Source organism: Columba livia, chromosome 2 (assembly GCF_036013475.1).
Source record: "Columba livia isolate bColLiv1 breed racing homer chromosome 2, bColLiv1.pat.W.v2, whole genome shotgun sequence".
In the NCBI taxonomy this organism is placed as follows: Eukaryota; Metazoa; Chordata; class Aves; order Columbiformes; family Columbidae; genus Columba; species Columba livia.
Genome location: NC_088603.1, coordinates 52065459 through 52084349, shown reverse-complemented (window position 1 = coordinate 52084349; position 18891 = coordinate 52065459). Strand labels below are relative to the sequence as shown.

Genomic DNA, 18891 nt, shown 5'->3' with positions numbered 1-18891 from the left:
GTAACCTATATAGAAGATGTCGCTTTATCTTAGAGAGGAATCTGTGGGGTTAGAGGGTATTCCAGAAAAGAATGACAATGAATAAAGGCACAGGAAAGCTCTCATATGAAGTGAAAAGCTTGTTTACCTTAGAAATAAGAAGACTTAGAGGTGACATGTAAGTACATAAAGCAGTGAATGGTTGCAAATAGGTAGATGATGAGCCTGTGTGTTGCATCACTCGTGGAATTTATAAATAGAGATGTTTAACATTAGAAAGGAAATATGACACCAAAATTCTGTGAGGTATTGGTAGCAAAACTAATATACTTGAATCTTTGTCCTTTATATGGATAAAGAAAAATATCTCAAGTTTAATGCTAGGAAAGAGCTTGGGAAGAGTTATTGAAGTATTTTTTTCAGTTCACTTCAGAATGAGCAACAGGATTCTGATAGAATCAGACCCACAATTGTGATTTCTATGTGTGTGTATCTGTGTGCAGCTCACAAATGCACCTTTACAGGAAATATTAATATAAGTGCAGTTAAAACAAAACAGTTTCTCCTCCTACCCTAGCACAGTAGCCCCCAGGGCACCTTACTTTTGTAGGCTTCTACCTAGAGAGAGAAAATATTTTCATTTAGAATTGTTCCTGAAATTAGGATATAGCATGCTGTGGGGACTGAAGTTATTTGCCTGCTGTAGAAGAGGCTAGACAAGAAGACCGGTATAGCTTACTTCACTTATTAAATCCTTGATCCTCCTGAGTGGGTAGACTTTGGGAGTGTGACTGATTGCACCTACATAGCACATGGATCTTGGTTTGAATCCTTGCAGACCTTCTACTCTTCAGCACTACAGCATCACCATGGCAGAGATGTACCTTTATTTTTTTTATTTTTCCAGGTAGAATAAATCACCTGAAATCTCTAAAATAACAAGAATGAAAAGTCACAGCTAAGCATAGAAGTGATTTTATAGCTCCATGCTGTGTGTGCGCAGTGTGCCCTGGCACGTGGCATGACGGTGGAATGAGTCTGTGGAACACAAGAATAGCTGAGACAGTTTTGAAGCCTTTGACCACTCAAGTTCAGCGCAATGGAGGTTCACGTTGTCTATCTGGAGCAGGCACAGGCTCCAGCATGGATTCCCCAAAGTGGGAGTGTCAAACTCATTTTCACCAGGGGCCACAACAGACTCACTGTTGCCTTCAGAGGGCCAAATGTAATTTTAGGACTGTATAAATGTAGGAGTAGTTACATTTTTATATATATGTATATATACATTTATATATGTATAAATGTAGGAGCAGTTACATTTATACAGTCCTAAAATTACATTTGACCCTTGAAAGGCAACTGTGAGGTGGATGTGGTCCCCAGTGAACATGAGTTTGACACCCCTGCCCTAAAGTGAACCCATAGCTGGGTTTTGTCCCCAAGGGAAGCAGTTAATTCACTCCAGGATAAAGTCGTCCTTTCTTCCAGCCCAGCAGAGAAGGCTCTCCTGGTTTCAGTGGTAGAAATGGAGTACATTTCCTTCATTTCACAGTCCCTTTGGACTGAACAACAGAGCAAGAAAAAAAAGGAGATGAGAGCTCATAACAAGCCCTTTGCAAAGATGAATAGATTGGGGGGAGACTTTCTTATGGCAACTCATACCAAATAATAACAACAAACACTTTCAGGAAGGCTTGAGATGCATGAGGAAAATGAACCTGTTTGACTTCTCAATGAAAATTCATAGTCTGTATTATATCCCATGAATATTATGACACTGTTAGAATGTGAGAAAGGAGAAGGTGAGACGCAAGTAACTAAATGCTTCTTTTTCTGCAGAATTACTTGCATGGAAAATGCTAGGATTTCCCACAAGCTCCAAAACCATAAAATATGTATTTTTTTTCTTTGGTGATTAATTACATGGATAATATTTAAATTGTATGCATGGCATTCTAGCACATTGTTCTTTTTCGTTCACCAATTTGTGTATTTTCTTAGCAAAGCGTGGATTGTTAAGAGTGGCTTGTCATTCATTTGAAAGTCCTTTCTAACTTCATGACTGATCTTGTCTACCTTTGATTAAATTATTTTTTAAAACATACTTTCACCCGGACTTCCATAATTTTTCCAGGTGCCATTTCTTGTCTCACCAGCTTGCTGAGGGTATTTCAAATATTTTTACTAGAAAATAATTCTCTCGAGACATATCACATAGCTAAAAAGCAAAACAAAAGAGAATCTAATTTGCCTGAGGGAATAATCCCAGAAGAATGGTTACTGCTGAGTATGAAATCATAGTTTAGTAGTGTTCCAGAACAACAAATGAATGTATTCCTGTGTTTCTGGAAATCCTATGTGCAGGACACCACTGGGAGAGATGGAACTTGAAGTTCCTGATTCCTTCAGAAACTGGGGTTTGTTTGCAAAACAGATAGTTCCTCTATTGCAAAAATAATACCACCTTCTATTCCAGGTGCAATAAAGCAGTTGAGTACTGACTTGAAAAAATCAGTTATTGTACCTCCAAAGTAAGCTGCTATAAACAAACATTTTAACCTCACAGTCCACCTTCATGGACATGGTATTTTACTGTTGGAACTGAGCAATTGTTTTGGCCTGTAATCTATTGCTTTCCTTTCTTTTATTTTTCCCTTCCGGCTCTTGAAGAAGCCAGCAGTAACATCTGTTAGAGTAAAGATACACTGCAATGACTTTTCAGATACCGGAGCCCTGTAGCATATTGGCTATGCAGAAGCAAGGAGATAGGTATTTCTGTCTACATGATCTATAACACTGTGCTGCTCATTCAAGAAGAGTGAACTATTTTTAGAGGTTACCAAATGACTCAGAATAAAGAAGCAATTGTATAACAGATGCAAACCTGAACGTTCAGATTATCCAGTTAAAAAGCTGGAAGAAATCAACCTTATTTCAGTTCAGCTGGAGGGAGTAGGGTTCTTTAAGAGCACCCTAACTTACTATAAAGCATGTTTCTAAACATAGAACTTTTGCTATCAAGAGCTACAGATGCTTTAAAACACAAGCAAGCCTTTTCCCCACTTCTGATGACAAATAGGAATTATAGTGCAAGAGATTTATGCCAGTGTGTGATGTTGACTGCATTGCACCTAGAGTTTTAAATCCCATTAGAAACTGCTTATCTTGTTAAATGAGGAGTTTAATAGTATGCTTGGATGGTCAACAACCAAAACAACATCAGCAGTGTTTTCAAAGAGTAGGAAAAATGATAAAAATGATGATGACTGAATAGGTACTAAGTGTCAGCTCTGTCAGTATCATGGGCTTTAGATTTAAGTTTTAATATAATATTTCTCAAACATTATTGATTGTCACTACTTAAAATTCACAGGTTTCCCCTTATAATGCTTCAGGAACATTGAAAATGTCACTGCAAACTCAACACCTGGAAAGTTTTATATTTGAGTTGGAAAAAAAAAAGACTGCAGTATTTACTCTTACAAACTGAGACAGCCTAATAGTCTTAATATTTCAGCAATTTTCTACAGCAGTTTATTAGGTGCACTGCATGAGGATAGGATAGAAGTTTTCAATTGTATAAGAAGAAATAAGTAATTTTTAAAATTTAGCCAACATAGTATAACACTCCTGTAAAGATGGGTGGTAAAAATGAGGCTCCGGTGAAGTCAGTGGCATGAATTCAGCAGAGCTTTGATTTCACCCCACCTGCCAAAAAAATCTACTTTCTACCAGATCCTGGATTCAGAGGAAATACTGGTAATGAAATAACTTCTGTTGTAATGTAAGATAGGGTAACCTGATGTGAGCAGGCTAGGGGAGAATGGCAGGATGGAGTCTGCAGTGGTTACCTTTGCATATTCAGCTTCGTGGGGGTGAAAAAAAAAAAAAAAAGAAAAAAATACACAAAATGAACTAGAAACACTAACAGACTTAAGGAGGGCATACCCTCTTTTGAGTGAGATGAGGGCTGACAGCAAATTCACACAGGTTGAATTGAAGGGGTGGGAAATTTTCCCACTGTGTTGGATTTTTCAGGTTAATGTGGAGGAGCTCCTTACTGCTTCTGTGCTAGAGGCTGGGTGTTAGAGAAGCTACTGCTTGCAGGACTGTGGGGAAGGAATGGAGCTCAGACAGTTACTAGAGAGAATCTCAGTGTGTGTTTCTTGTATTTGTGGTAGCTAAGTATGGAGAAAACTCTGCTATTGAAAGGGAAACAAATTCATTTCTACTGCATTTTTTCTTCTAGCTGGCTTTCCAACTCTAATGAATGAAAATTCATCTGGAGAAACACTAATTGTGTTTGACACCACAAATACAACAGTAATGGAAGCAGGTTCCTCAGCTAGGCAATCTGTTGATCTAACAAGGTGCCTCAATGAGATTAGCTAGTTTAAGGTCTTGTGACATTATTCATTAGTTTTCTAACACACTAATCTTTACAGTACACTTCCCAATTTGTTGTTGTATATCTTTCTCTAGCTACAGGCTCTGTTCTTTTACACCCAAGATAATGCTTCTTATTAATTCATTGACAATCAGCAGCAAAAAAACAGCACTCCCTGGCACTTTACCCTTCTTGCAATATCTCTGAGAATGTTCATTTGTGACCAATGTCATTTTTCTGTCAGTGGTAAGGTGACCAGATGAGTTGATCAAGAAGGCATCAATAAGTGTTTCTAAATGGATATCTGGGAAATTTGTCAACGTTGAAATTAGTTTTGTGCAAGAAAACTGGTTTTATATTATTGTATTTTCAGGAGTGGTCAAACTGCAGGAGTCTAATAGTTGAGTGCCCAGAGGAAGTATCAAGATCCTGTGATTAGCAAGTTCTTGCAGTTTCATGCTATATACATGGGTATGGCAAGAAAAGAATAACAGAACTAATGTATGTTTCTGTTAACAATACCGAAGATGTTTAGGCATCACTAGGATTGCGGCAAAGCATCCTCTGTATATTGTCAGATTTTAAAATCATCTACAGTTCTCCTCTTACTGCTTTTTGTGGTAATTCCTTAACAGTGTGAAAAATTCTTATTATTGAAAGTGACTGTTGCTTTCACATTAATCTAAAATATAACTAAGTCGCTATCATAGCATAACTGCATTTAACTGAAAGGGCAAATATCAGCTTCAGTTGCAGGGATACAGGAGTTGCAGAGAGAAAATGTGCCATGCTACACCTTTACTCATCACAAAATGGTGATGTGGAGGAAAAAGTGTTTGGTATGCACAAATAAAATTCAACAAACACAACGGATCTATTTGTCTTGGCAACTTCACACGTTTCTTTTTTATAATGAATCACAATATGAATGCAAACATCAGTTGCCATCTTTCAAGAATTAGAAAGTTTCAACTGCTATTTTTTGTCATTCACTGTGCAGTTGAACACTTTGAGTATCATAGGAAAAGCTGTTCACAAATGGAGCATTTCTCAGTTTGGAAATACTTTGTCCTATATGATTTTATTTAGGCTACACCTATAAATAGAAATCAGCTGGAAGAAATGATCTTACTGTGCTAAATCATACTGGTTTATTTTGCTACCCAGCTAATCCTAGTAAGGCTAAAAAACAGTTAATAGGCAGTCTGTAAGATCTTATAAGATGACATTTGGAAATCCTGCAGTCATATTAGTCATTAGCCATGGCAATATTCTGCCATAAGGCAATGAGTCAGACAATTGATTAGAGAACCTTATCATGATATACCCTCCGGCATGAATATGGAGAGAAGGAAAGGAAAAGGAGAAAGCAGAGCACATAGAACACAGGACAGAAACATGGAAGAATAGAAGAAGGGCAAAGAGTGTCTGAAAGAACTTATTTTTTAGAGGTAAGGGGTAAGGGTGAAGAGGCAGACAGCATAAATCATGAATCTTGAGGACCCACAAGGTATGCTACCCTCATGCTTAGTGAGTGAAGTTTTCTTACAGTCTTAGTATGATGTCTTGATCCAGACATGAAGCAGCTCTTGGCCACCTTCCTTACAGGTGGTCGATAAAAGATGTGGAGAAAACTGGCATTGAAACACTGTCTGTTTTTAATTCTGCCTAATTTCTCAAATGGATGTGTGGACACATATGGCTTTAGCAGCGATCATCATGTTTGCTGAGGAGCAAAAGATCAGCAAAACAACCAAGAGTGCACACAAGCTGACAAAAAGCCTACAGGGGACACTGGAGAAATGCTCACACTCGGAAAAAACGCTGGGCACTGCAATTAAAAGGAAAGAGCTCTGCTACTTAGGGGTTTGTGATGCTTTTACTAGCGGTGACTCCTCTGCTGCTATTTTGGAAATAAGCACACCACTTTTGGCTGTGATGCTCATATATGCAAGGCTTGGTGCCTGCGCCATCACTGCAGTCAATCTTCAAAGCTGCCAGCCTCTGGAAGAAGAAAGGCAGGACATGGTAAATACAAATATTGTACAAATACTAAAAATGATAGACAAAAGAAAAAAAAACCAAAACCAACCACTGGTACAGCTAACATTTTACTGCAGCACCTATTTTTTTTCTAATTTCATCTCCCTAAGGTGTGCTTTACTCCATGGAAGGGTGTGATGACTTAAGGACCTTATTTACAGTATTTCCAAATGTCTGGGTCTTGATTTGTCCTGAATCAAATTCATTTATGTCCCCTAGTGATGTACAGTTCTATCAAAAATTTCTGAGCTATTAGTAAGAAGTTCTGCATGAAGGCACTATCTTTTATGTGATTCACTGGCTTTCTTTGTTTGCAAGGTTCTTTTCTTTTTTGAGGCACTTGAGGAAAGAGGTTTCCAGTTTTATTTATGTTTATAGGAAAGTGTTTACAGTTATAATACAGAGAAGAGCTGATCTGTTGGGGTTTTTTTTGTTTATTTTCTAAGTATTCTGATTCATATGAAAATACTCTGCCTGTGATAAACACTTACTATAACTACTTTATAAATCAAAAATGAATAATTTATTGTTTGTGCTTTTAAAAACTGTGTTAATCAATACCAAACATTTCAAAAGAATACATACAGATGATATTATTGGCAAATGAGATTGCTGCTGAGATCAATGTAAAATTCCCATCGTCTTTGATGAAACTGTTTTCAGACTGGGATGTTACATTTTTGCAGACAGCCATTATATAAACACAAAAAGATTGATAGTTCTTTCCCCAGAATTCCAACAGCCATGAGAAAGATCAGAAGACACAGGTGTGAAGAATAAACAAAGGCAACAGGAGACGGGTTGAATTGCTCAAAGTTATCCTTTAAATAAAAGGTAAAATCAGGAGCAGAGCCCTGATATTTGAATCAAGACCTGGCTCCCGCTTAATGACATTTCTTCACATGCAGCTTTCTAAGGTGATGCATCTTTCTTGGGTTGTGGAGATCTCACATAGCGTGTAACAACAAAATCAATTGCAAGAAGAAGCTTCAGCAGGTTACTCCCCACTGCCACTAATTACTTTCCTTAGTGGCATCTTGCCTTTCTCTCTGCCCTATCCCCATGCTTGTGAAGCTCTTCCCCTCTCTGTCATTTACTTCTGTGAGCCATGAGGCTCTCCTGACATTGATAGAAAAGGCGAGACAGGGAGAAAGCTTCGTGCCCCACATGTCCATATAAGCAGTGGATCACAGGGCCATGTAATACAGTTACAGATTTGAAACAAGGCTCCTGTTCGCCATGACATCTCACTTTCAAATTGTTTAATAAAGCTTTGCTTCTTCATAAGGAATCTCAGAGGGCCAGTGTCTAATTCCTCTTTGGGAGAATGTGGTAATATAAATACAACTAGAATTTCATAACATAAATATTACAACAAATAAAATATTGTTGAAAGCCACATAGCATAAGGATAATGCCATATGTCATTAAAATATATTTATATTTTAATTGTCATATTAATCACTTGATCATGTGGGCTGTAAACTTATCATGAGTTTCAGCTGCATTAGGAAGGGGCCATAAAATTGTAACTGAAAACCTTCATGCCACATACTAAATTATGACTAATTTTACTTATTCTGACATTATCAACCTTCTCCAGTTGTTTTAATATCCTTGTAGAAATATTAGCTCGACTGTTTTATTATGTTTGTGTCTTGCTCTGTGATGTCTCACTTCTTCTGTGTAAGTGCTATTACTAATAGTCAAGCACATGAAGAAGTCCAAGGACTACACCGCTTTCTTTACGGTACAATTATTGCTGAATAACACTGGAAAATGCACAGGCTTTCCAGATGAACGTGTCTAAACACAGAAAGTATTTTACATGGAAACAATCATCAAGCTGAATGGCTACTGTGGTTCATTATCCATCGTATTTTAAAGAAGCTTATCTGCAACCTAAACCATCAACAAATAAAACAGAGGTCAGGATCATGGTCCAGTCTTTCAAGAGTATGTATTATAGGATGTCTCTTAATGCTGTTCAAAGAACTTTTTGTGTGTGTACATTCAATTGACTCTCAACAGGACTGTTCTGAAATTTCTTGATGGGCATGTACATGTGACTGAGCAGCACAATCTGGCCCCTCGTAAAATCCAGACACGCTCTGTCCAAAATGTCATGAGGCTTTGAATGTAAACTTACATATCCTACAGATATCTTAGTCCAGTGCACTTCACCCTAAATTCAGCAACAAAAGATGAACAACTACAATAGCCACAGAAAGCAGATGAATCCTGAGAAAAATGGATTTCAGGAGCACTCTATCTATTTACACAGAGAAGTTATACAATATCTAAGGGCAAATGATGAATCCCTGAATCACATATTGGTTAAAGCTAGAATAGCACAGAAGTTGCCCGTTTTCTTGAATGCTGAGGAAAGGAACTTTATTAGAATCAGAAAAGTAATGTTATTCTGAGACCTACTCTCTTGCTGCATCTGTCTCTCTTTCTTCCATCTCTGCTATTTGTTAAATTTCTGCCAAGAGCCTGCCTGCCCTCTAAAGCCTGGCTTCTAGCTACAGATTTAAAGAAATAATAGAAGTGTTTTATAGTTTTTGCTTCATAATGTACTCCTAGTAACTCTACGTAAGAAACACAGCATGCAAGACAACATTAAAGAGGATGGAAGGTTCAATTTTTGTTTCCTTCAAGGGTTTGTTTTGTTTTTTAATAAACTACAGAACATTCTCTGATGTTAGGGAGTTTTGTGATTCACATAACTGAAATGCTGATGAGTAGCAGCCTTGGAATGAGATATTAACTGAAGATAATGGAGGTGATCGCATAGTTTACTCTTTGGGCCTTGGATCAAGCCCTGAGAATTTTTTATTTTTTGAGTTGTATATCCTGATAGGACCACAAAATTGCCATATTAATCAAGAGTTGTTCAAAAGCAGACCAAAGCATGGTTATAATCTCCCAGGATTTTCACAAGGCTGGAGCTACACTGCATTTTTGTGTTGTACTGAACTTTCAGGTAATTATTTAGTTTAATATGTCTCTGGGGTTTTCCATGACACAGGAAACCGATTAGAAATTTAAAGCATACAGGAGTAAAAACAAAACAAACTGAATTTGAAAGAGAACAGGCTTTTCTCACAACAAAGCCAATTTTCTTATCTGTTCCAGCAGCAGATCAACAGTAAGAGTTAATATGAAGGCAACACATAGGTAAATGGCTCTGATAAATGAATCTTCATCTTTCTAGGTGTCCTGTGCTTGGCTTAGGCAAATATATCATTCATAGCTGGCTATCCCTTGATTCAGTCATGACAGGATGTGCTTTCGTCCCATTTGGGACTATATCCCTATTTGGATTATGTATATATTTGCATAGATATTGGCTCCTGCTTTACTAACAGGGGAGAGGCATAAAATGGAACTTCTCTTGGAATGGCAGGAAATAAATTTTTGGTATGCACAGGTTCCCCGTAATCTTAAGTTTACTAGCCAGCAAATGGGGTAAGAGTAGCCACACTTTTTAATTAACTCATTTTTTTTCCCCATGGCTGTCAGCAAATTTACATTTGGCTGCGTGAATCCAATTTCTGTTGGCAGCACAGGCATTGAGACATGTACAGCTTGTGCAGATTGCAGCCTGCATCCGTGCTTAAATACTGAACTCTGAATTTCATTGCGAGGCTGTTCAATGCCCCCACAATGTCTTTCAAAGTCTTATAAGCTCTGGTTTATTGTATTACCTTTGTCAGTCTGAAGTGCAGTAATTTATATTTGTCACAACTGTCCTTCATTTGGTGTGGTGCAACCTTGGGCTTTCTTGTCTTGTCTTTTTTATCAGTGAATAATTAAAACCACATAAATAGTTGATCTTGGTGATACAGCATACAACACCAAGATGTCTTATGTAAAAGCCATGTATTTTTACTTCTACTGTCTCATTTGCTTGAACTAGATGAAAAAATTGTTGTCATGTAAAATTAAAGATGATAATAATAGGAACTATTATTCTGTTTACTGCATGCTGCTAATACAGAGATTTAGATTTCTCCTGAGGAATGTTTTGATGTATATTTGTTTTCAATTAAATTTGCATATGCTGCTTTAAAGAGAAAGATACTCTATTTATCTCCCTATTTGCTTTCACTGAGGAGGGAATAAAAGTTCCATACTTCTCTCCCTTCGCTGCATCGCTGTAGGGGAGCCCTGTATTGTGCATCATAAAGAAATTGGGAAGCTGGGTAATTAATCATGAGCTTTTATGTAATAGAAAGTTTAAAATTCATTAGCTTTATATCAGAGGGAGTGTTATGAGGGAGAACATGTTGTGAATGAGAGGGAGAGCCTTATAATTAAGGAAGTGTGTAAATAATAATGAAAGTCATTAGTGCCATTCAGTTTGTAAGAATGTCATAATGTAATTGGAGCATTAAAGTGAAATTTGCGATGACAAACATTAACGATACAAAAGAGAGAAAATGTGGTTATCTTTAGTTTGACAGATAATGTCAGCTTTCTCACAAGGCCCAGATGGTGCACAGGAAAATGTTATGAACAGTTTTGTTTTAATATTTTTTATGATGTGATATTTGGGAATACGATGTCACAAACACACAAGGAGGCTTGCATTTATGAACAAATAGTACAGAGTCCAATGCTGAGTGATGGAAGCGATAGATAGGGAAAGTCCTGTCATTGGTGCAAGGCCATTGTTGCAATAAAGGTGAGGTGTGGTGTAGCATGGTATTATAAGGATGTTAAGTTTTCTGTCTGTCTCTCTCATTTTTTTATTAAAAAAAAAAAAAAATCGAGGGGGAGGGAGAAAAGGAAGAAAATGATTTAACAATTATGCAGGAAATTATATGATGCTAAAATTGTACCATGTTCTGCTGCTTCAATGAAGGGACTTTCTACAGTGTTGTGCATTGCAAAGGCTATAATTTTAGGGCGTGAAAATATGTAGATTCCAAACAAAGGAAAAATTTAAATATGTCTAGTGGATAAGGCAAGGCGAAACAAAAAAGAAGGCAGCTGGAGAACATTTGGGGGGACTGTATTATTTTAAGGGCAGTGACTCAGAAATAACTGTGCGTAAGACCCTAAGACCTGAAAGGTCCAAGACCAAAAAGTGCTGGAAGCTTAAGTCGTTGCATTCTGTCTATGAAGTACAGCATTATGGGGTTTCATACTGCCCCCATCACTTCGTGTTGAATGGACCTAATTTTTACACAAGCAGTCATCCATTCTTTACTGTCTCTTTTCTGCATCCCACTAGCCAACACAAAAGTTGATTCCAAAGTCTTCATTCATGACCAGCATTTGCTGTTTGCTGCTTCTCTAACTGAACATGTTAATAGATCTTGGAGGCATAAGCACAGATGGTCACAATTTTACAAAATAAGAACTAGCCTTTCTTTTCTTTACCTTTACTGTAATTCCAGCCTTTATATTAATTTGTGTATTGATTACAGATTTTGAGAATTAGTCTGTGATCTGGCAGGTTCATCCCTATTTATGTAAGACATATTTTTTTTTAGACTTCTCTTTTAATTATTCCTGGTATAATAGTGTTCAAGATGTGACTATCCAAAATACCAGCGGCCACATCTTGAAACCATGATACTGGTTTAGACTCAGGCAATAAAGCCCAACATTCTACAAGCAGACTTCAGATTGGGCATCCTAAAAGAGCAATAATTACCAAGCCTCTTCAAATAGTGATGTACTGAACTTCATCATTTCATGTTTATGTTCCTGAGTTAGCAACATCCACAGGAGTTCAGAGGTGGGAGCAGCTGTATGTAAGTCAACGTCAGTGCCTCTCTATCTGGGAGGTCCCCAGTTGGCTTCCTCTGTATTATAGCTCGAACACAATCAACATTTAGGCATTGCGGGCAGCAGGAAGACCCAGGGTTAATATAGGGCTGGGTTCTGCTCACTGGAGGTCAGTGCTGTGGCTTCCTGGCCGGTGTAAACTTCAGAGTGTACTGCAGTGAGGTTGGGTGGGCTGCAGGAAATCAATGCATCCAACTTGCACAGATGCTGTGGCTGGAGTCCCTTCTAGAGATTCTGATGGTAGGAGATAAACAATGTTCTTAAAAGATTTTAAAGGAAAAAAATGGTATCTGATTGAAGAATACCAACATACTAGTGTGGCATCCAGTTATTTGTAAAAAATACCTGCAAAGTGGATCTGTGCCTGACGTCAATGAGTGCTTTCTCTTAAGTTGTTACATTCAAAACATGCATTTCAGAGAAGGCTAGATGTTTCTAGAAGCAAAAGTTAAGAGTGCAACATGTTCAGAGGAATTTCAAATGGAGAAATCAGTAGCTGGCGAGTATTCTGGTTTACAGGGTCTGATTGGCACAGCAAGGCTTCTGTGCTTCACCTCCAAATCATTTGTCAGCTGCAGTCTCTATGTTTTCATATGGTATCTGATCTACACAGTGGCACTGCTTATTTAACAGATGGTGCCTTGGGTTGCATCTATGTGCCCTGACCAAAACACAGAACAGAGATGTGCTCAATATCACCAAGACTCAGACTCATCATTACATGAAATAAATAGCTAAGCTGAAATACCTCAGAGTCTGCATGATACATCTCTGTCTACTTACAGCTGGGATGACGGTCTTTTCTCAAATATATTGCTGTTGCTTTTAAGTGTCAAACCAAGCCTACAACTCCATAATAATGTTTTACTGCTATTCTTAATATTGCTACAACAGGAATTCTAGAAGGTAAATGGGATTCCTGTCAAGATTGCTTTTTTCTTTTTTCCCCTCTCTGTCATTTCCTAGATCCACTTGCTCACCCATGAAGGTCCCTAGTCCCCCACCTTCCCTTCTGCCAGAACACCTGTAGAGATGGTTTAGCTGTGAGAGAGGCCCCATGTACCTTTGAAAGCCTGTACTACCCACATCTTACTATGGCAGCTGAAAATTGTCACCAAAGCTTGTCTGCTCTCTAGGTGTGCTGGAAGGAAAGCTATGCTTTTACACTTTGCTTTAGATAAAAGACTACAATAAAGGATTTTCTTGGTGAGATCTTGATAGGAAACTCCTTTGTGCTAGTTAAGTTATTTGTGATTCTTATGGGTCCTATGCTGACGACTGTAACTTCCCCCCTGCAGATGCTGTGTTTGTCATATATCTCCTTAGGGCCACTCATACTTGTAAACCAAGCAGTTCCTGGGCTCTTAGGTGACCCTGAGCCATTGGGTTATTAAAGCTCATAAATCCTATTGAAAGATTTTGGAATTTCCTCAGCTTGATTTTTTCCCTACTGTACTCTAATATATGTAAGTAGCACACATTCTCCACAATGAATCAAAGTTTGCAACATAACCAACTCCCTGCACAACCCCCTTTTTCTCACCATTTTGTCTCTGGCTAACACCACAGCTCACAGCATTCTTGCCCGCTCCCTTTTCTTGCTCTTCTTTCTTCTACTGCTGCTTGTCTTGTTTCTTTGCTCTAATGTGCATGGTGGACATATATATTATAAAAAAATACAGTGATGCTAAGTTCCTATATCAGAGATGTTTTTCTGTCCAGAGCAACCAAGAGCTGCTCGCTGCCTGAGTTTCTCAACCTGTTATGGCTCTTTGAGTGTTGTCTGCAATATGACTGAGTCAGAAGGATACCGGGCTGAGCCCTCTGTGTGGCTTCTGGAATACTTTGAAACATCCTTTTTGACCTGCCAGATGCTCTTTAGCCCATGAAACAGTCCACTGGTCCCTCTGACGCTGTAACCTGAAAATCCTCCAATCCTTCTGCCTATAAACATAAATTAAGAACAAGAGGTCATTTGCACCAATGCTAGCTGTCAAAGCCAGAGTTCAAATTCCTACTAATTTTCTTTTGAGAGTCACAGCTGAGCAGGAACTGCAGTTTCTAGTCTTAAGGGGGATCAGATGACTTTTTTTTCTTTGTGGGGTGAGGAACTCCACACTGGAATATCCTTTTCAAGATACACAGATACAGCACATCAAACACTTAGGGATTTCTAAAAGAAACTAAGAGGGGATTTGAAATGTCAAACACAAAGAAATGATGCTGTGCTTTTAGTGAGAAAAAAATACCTTCCTCAGCCCCTCTAGCAACAGATTATATTTTTAAAGGGTTGTTCACTGCTCTTCCTCCAAAGAAAGAGTCTTAGGTTTAGGTACCTGATCTTAATCCTAATGAAGCCCATTGCAAAATTCTCACTGGCTTCAGTGGGAACAGCATAAAGCTTCATTTTTTTAATCAAATGTGAGCTACCAGTACAAGCTGTACACAAATTGCTTGGTTAATTTTCCTTTACTTGTGATGTTGTAGCTGGAACAAATATTCCAGCCCCTCCTGAGAACTGTTTGAAACCAGAGTAATTTGGCTGTATTTACATATTGTAAGGTGCCATTTTAAACAGAAGTGCAGTATTTTTAAGTCCATCTACAAATTATGCATGATTAATTTGTTTGTAACACGTAAGACGTAAAAATGGAAAAAAGTTTAAAAATTAAAACAACTAAAACTGATCTCTTTTCCAGAACGTTATGACAAAATACATCAACAGTTAGCTTCCCATACTGTTGTGCCTCAGTCTGAATCATTCCATAACTCCAAGACAGAATAGACTTCATATGCTAGCTTTGTTGCACTGAACAATGACTTGAGGCAGAAGAAATGTCCAACCAGTCATGCAGGCTTTTACTAATGGATTAAGTAACACTGCATGCCTTCTATTACAGGAATCTCCTGTGATCACAGAACTGCACGAAGCTCTATATGATTGTCTGACATCACATACTTCCAATCTGATGTTGGTTTTTGAAAGCCCACTAAGGTTTTCTCCACTTCTAAGTGCAATTGAGGTAATGTAGTTGGAAAGTGTGCTGGCAGTGAACAAGTAATACCATTTGTTGTCATGCTTTGAAAATACCTAAAGCTGAAGAGTTTGGTGTTGCCTATTGGAATTTTGTGTAGGTGTGATGCATGTATGCTTCACTGCTGTAGGGTGTTCCTATTGCACAAGGGCAGCGTGCGCTATCAAAGTCCTAGAAAGCATACACTGGGGGGTAATTAAGTCCTTTATTCAAGTAAAGGTATTTGCAGAAGTAGGTCTTGTGTTTGTTTTTTGTTTGTTTTTGTTTGTTTGTTTAGGGGGGTTTTGTTTGTTTCTTGGTTTGTTTTGGTTTGTTTTTTTTCTGATTACCCCCAAAGTCTGGCTATGCAACAGACAGAAAACATTGTCAGAAGTCTGAAGATTTTATGAAATTCTGCCTCTGCTTAAACACACAGCTTCTGCTGACTTCCAAGAGGCTTAAATGGACAGTTATCCCTGTGCATGTTTACAGATCAGCACAGGCAGCAGCAAACCATTGCCATGGTTCCCCATCTCTCAGATATTATGATTGTGCAATGATTGTGATTTTTCTTTCTGCAAAGAAAAGTCTTGAAGAGAGGATGTAGGGTGCATATTGTGTTAAGATTCATATCTGACTCCGAGAAGGTCTGAGGTGACTTCTCAACAAAGGGAAGCAATTTCACCTCTTTACACACGCTGTGTTTGATGCTGTTCACCATTCTGAGTTGAAATATTACCTTTCACGATCCTGGGGTGATAGCGTTATATTTTCCCGTTTCCTTTGGTGTTGCTGTAGCTGGCATCTTTTAGCATTTGGTAACTTGCCCCAAGCACATCCTGCCACACAGGAGAGTATGGAATGAACTGCCAGGGCTACAGCTTGGATGAATTTTTATCTGCTGACAGATCTGACGGATAGCTTTGGCGCTTCCCACACGGAAGACACTCCAATATCCCAACAGTGGGAGACAAACTGTGGACACGAGGCTGTTTTACTTGTTCATTGTGTCTAGTTACTGGGGTAAGGTTTTGAAACATTCACTTCCCTCACTCCTTCTCCTCCTTGCAGGTGAGTTGCAAGCCATCTAGTGAAGGCATGATTGAGTACTGCTGTAATGTCCTGATGCAGCCTGCAGTCTCTCCTTTAGCTGGGCAATCTGCTCGGGTGGGAAGGGATGTTGTGAAGCAGCCAGGTGAGGTCTTCTGCACTTCAGTGCATGTTCAAAATGGTTTTGGCAGCCACTTAGGAAAATGAACTTGGGTCCACAGTAGAGATGGCTGAAAGGAACAATTCAAAACCAAAGAAGTGGTCCTTCCCCTGTTGCCGGCTGTGCCATTTATAGCCAGTCTTTTTGCCTTCAGATCCAATTTGTAGCACACAGTGTGGGGATGTGTTAAATAATGAAATTAAAAGTAGATGGAGCCACACGCGACCATCCTAGGAGTAAGCCACATCAGGAGGTGCATTAGCAGAACAGGTTTTGGTGTGCCTGGCTGAATGCCTCTGATCACTTGAGTCGTGCACTAGGAGCCTGCTAATGCACACCCTGTTGTGGTTCATTGCTTGCTGTATTCTTCCAGTCTGATTCCAGTCAGCAGTCCCTGGTAAAAGCAGGTGTTTGCTTCTGAGGGGAAAGACGGATTCCAAGGATGCCAGGATAATACCTACTAAAGCAAACGTTTCCTCCCAGCCTTCTGTATATTTGTCTGTGTTTGACTGGTACATGAGTTCTTCTACATGGGTTAATTGTGGCAAACTCTCTTTTGTAACAAGGACTTTCTGAAAGTACATAATGAAGGGAGTGCATTTTTAACTGTATATTTTAAACAGGAATTGTCTGTCTGTGGGAGTTTGGTTATTTGTTTTGCTGTAGACAGAAACGATCACTTATACTTCATAGTACCTTGACGCTTTGTACTTATTGACTGTTTATGTTTAATCTATAGGATTAGTAATTGCAGCTAGTACCAGACTCTTCTGTCTCCTTTCAGGTTATTGTAGTGGAGTGCATTGTACCAGATGCATGGTTATTCGCAGAGCATGCTTTTCCAGCAGCTGAATTGCTGGATCTGCTCTAAATGATCTATGGCAATTACATTTGGCATTGTACAGCTATAATTTTACTGCATATTAATAGCCACCTAGCAAAGAGGTAAATGCCCTTTTCTTGGCTGGGTGCAAAATGAATGCCTGGATGTATTCAATTGGGTAAGATGAGGCTCGGTTTTTAAACGGGTAGCAGGGGTTTGATGTATTGGAAATGCATGTGCTGGTGAAATGTCTGTTTCCCTCTGCCTTGATGGTGTGCGGTGAGGCTCCTGGAGAAGCATCATCAAGCCTGAGCCTAGAAGGAGCCATGCTGGGAAGGAGGAGGAGAAGGGGAAGGGGATCATGTGTCCCATTTAAAGTGGCTCATCTGCTACCACCCAAAATCTGCTGCAGTCTTTCCGCGCCCCTCCCCCCCCCCCCTCCCGCGCTTTTCAGCAGCTCAGCTGAGCAGTGCAGATGCTGTCAGGTTTCACCAGCAAAAGTAGTAATTAAAACCATCCCTCCCAGACCTTCCCTGAAGCTGTCCGCTGGAGTCAAGGGCCCATTTTCTTATATATATATATGTATATATTTTTTTTTTTTTTTTTTTGGGGGGGGGGGGGGAGCAAGCGATGGGGAGTGGGTGGAAGCAAATAACGAGGAATCAGAGCAGCCTAACGAGCCTTCTCCTTATTAGCGCTGCTTGGGGGCTTTGTCTCCGCTCCTGGCTGGGGATGGGCTGATGGGGAGGGGTTGGGGAGGCAATGCGACTGAAGGGGCCGGCGTGCGGGAAGCCACACGCACAGACGGACACACAGACATACACAGGCGTCCCACACACCAGACACACAGCGCGGCCGGGCAGCTCCTCGCCCCGGTCCCGTCGCGCAGTTCGCGGTCGGCGTGTGTGTCGGGGTGGGGTAAGGCGGGAGAAGGAGGGGGAGGGCGCAATGGCGGGGGAGCCAAGGGCTCCTCCGAGGCGGCCGTTGGCGCGGCCGAGCCAGCGCGGGCCGGCACGGCGGCGCTGAAGCGCACAGCGAGCGCGGAGCCGGCGAGGAAGCGCCAACGATAACGCGCCGCTGCCTCCGGTCCGCGGCGCACCACGCTGCGTGGGCGGGGAGAGAGAGAGAGAAAGGGAGAGGGAGAGACTCGCAGACAGACAGTACAGCCCGGGAGCGCGGCAGATAAAGGAGGGGGAACAGAAAGAGAGGAGCGAAAGGGTTCCAGTCAGGCACCGAGAGAGAGGACAGGCAGCAGCCAGAGGCGACGGCAGCCCGGCGGCGGACCAGGGCGACGCGAGCGGAGCGGGGAGAGGCGAGCTGAGCCCAGGCAAGGCGAGCCGAGCCGGCCCCAGGCGGGAGGCGGCCGGCGGGGTCGGGCGGCGCCGCCGCGGCCAGCGCGCCGGGCCAGCGGCGGATCTCCTCCCGCGGAGGAGGCGGAGGCGAAGGAAGAGACCATGTCTTTCAGGAAGACAGGCACTGTACTGTAACAGCAGCGTTATCTGCAGCCAAATAAACAAACCAGCCAACCAAAAAATACCAAACAAACAAAAAAATAACCCAGGCCACCAAGACGCTGGGGGCAGATCCTGTTTTCAGGCAAGGTAAAAAAAAAAAAGGAAAAAACCAAAACCAA

The 18891-nt window shown here is 40.3% G+C and overlaps 1 protein-coding gene across 24 annotated transcripts in view; it reads left to right on the top strand.

Moving 5' to 3' along the window:
- ARPP21 (cAMP regulated phosphoprotein 21) overlaps positions 1 to 18891 on the top strand; it is a 200448-nt gene that overhangs the window by 41437 nt on the left and 140120 nt on the right. For 6 of the 24 annotated variants that reach the window (XM_065051873.1, XM_065051874.1, XM_065051875.1 and 3 more), the window contains exon 1: positions 18211 to 18859. The exons of 3 other annotated variants lie outside the window; for them this stretch is intronic. The gene's annotated coding sequence lies outside the window, so the exon portion shown is untranslated. Of the gene's footprint in view, positions 1 to 18081; positions 18177 to 18206; positions 18860 to 18891 lie in introns of those variants that run through there. 15 more of the 24 variants (XM_065051913.1, XM_065051909.1, XM_065051902.1 and 12 more) reach the window with 8 other exon arrangements.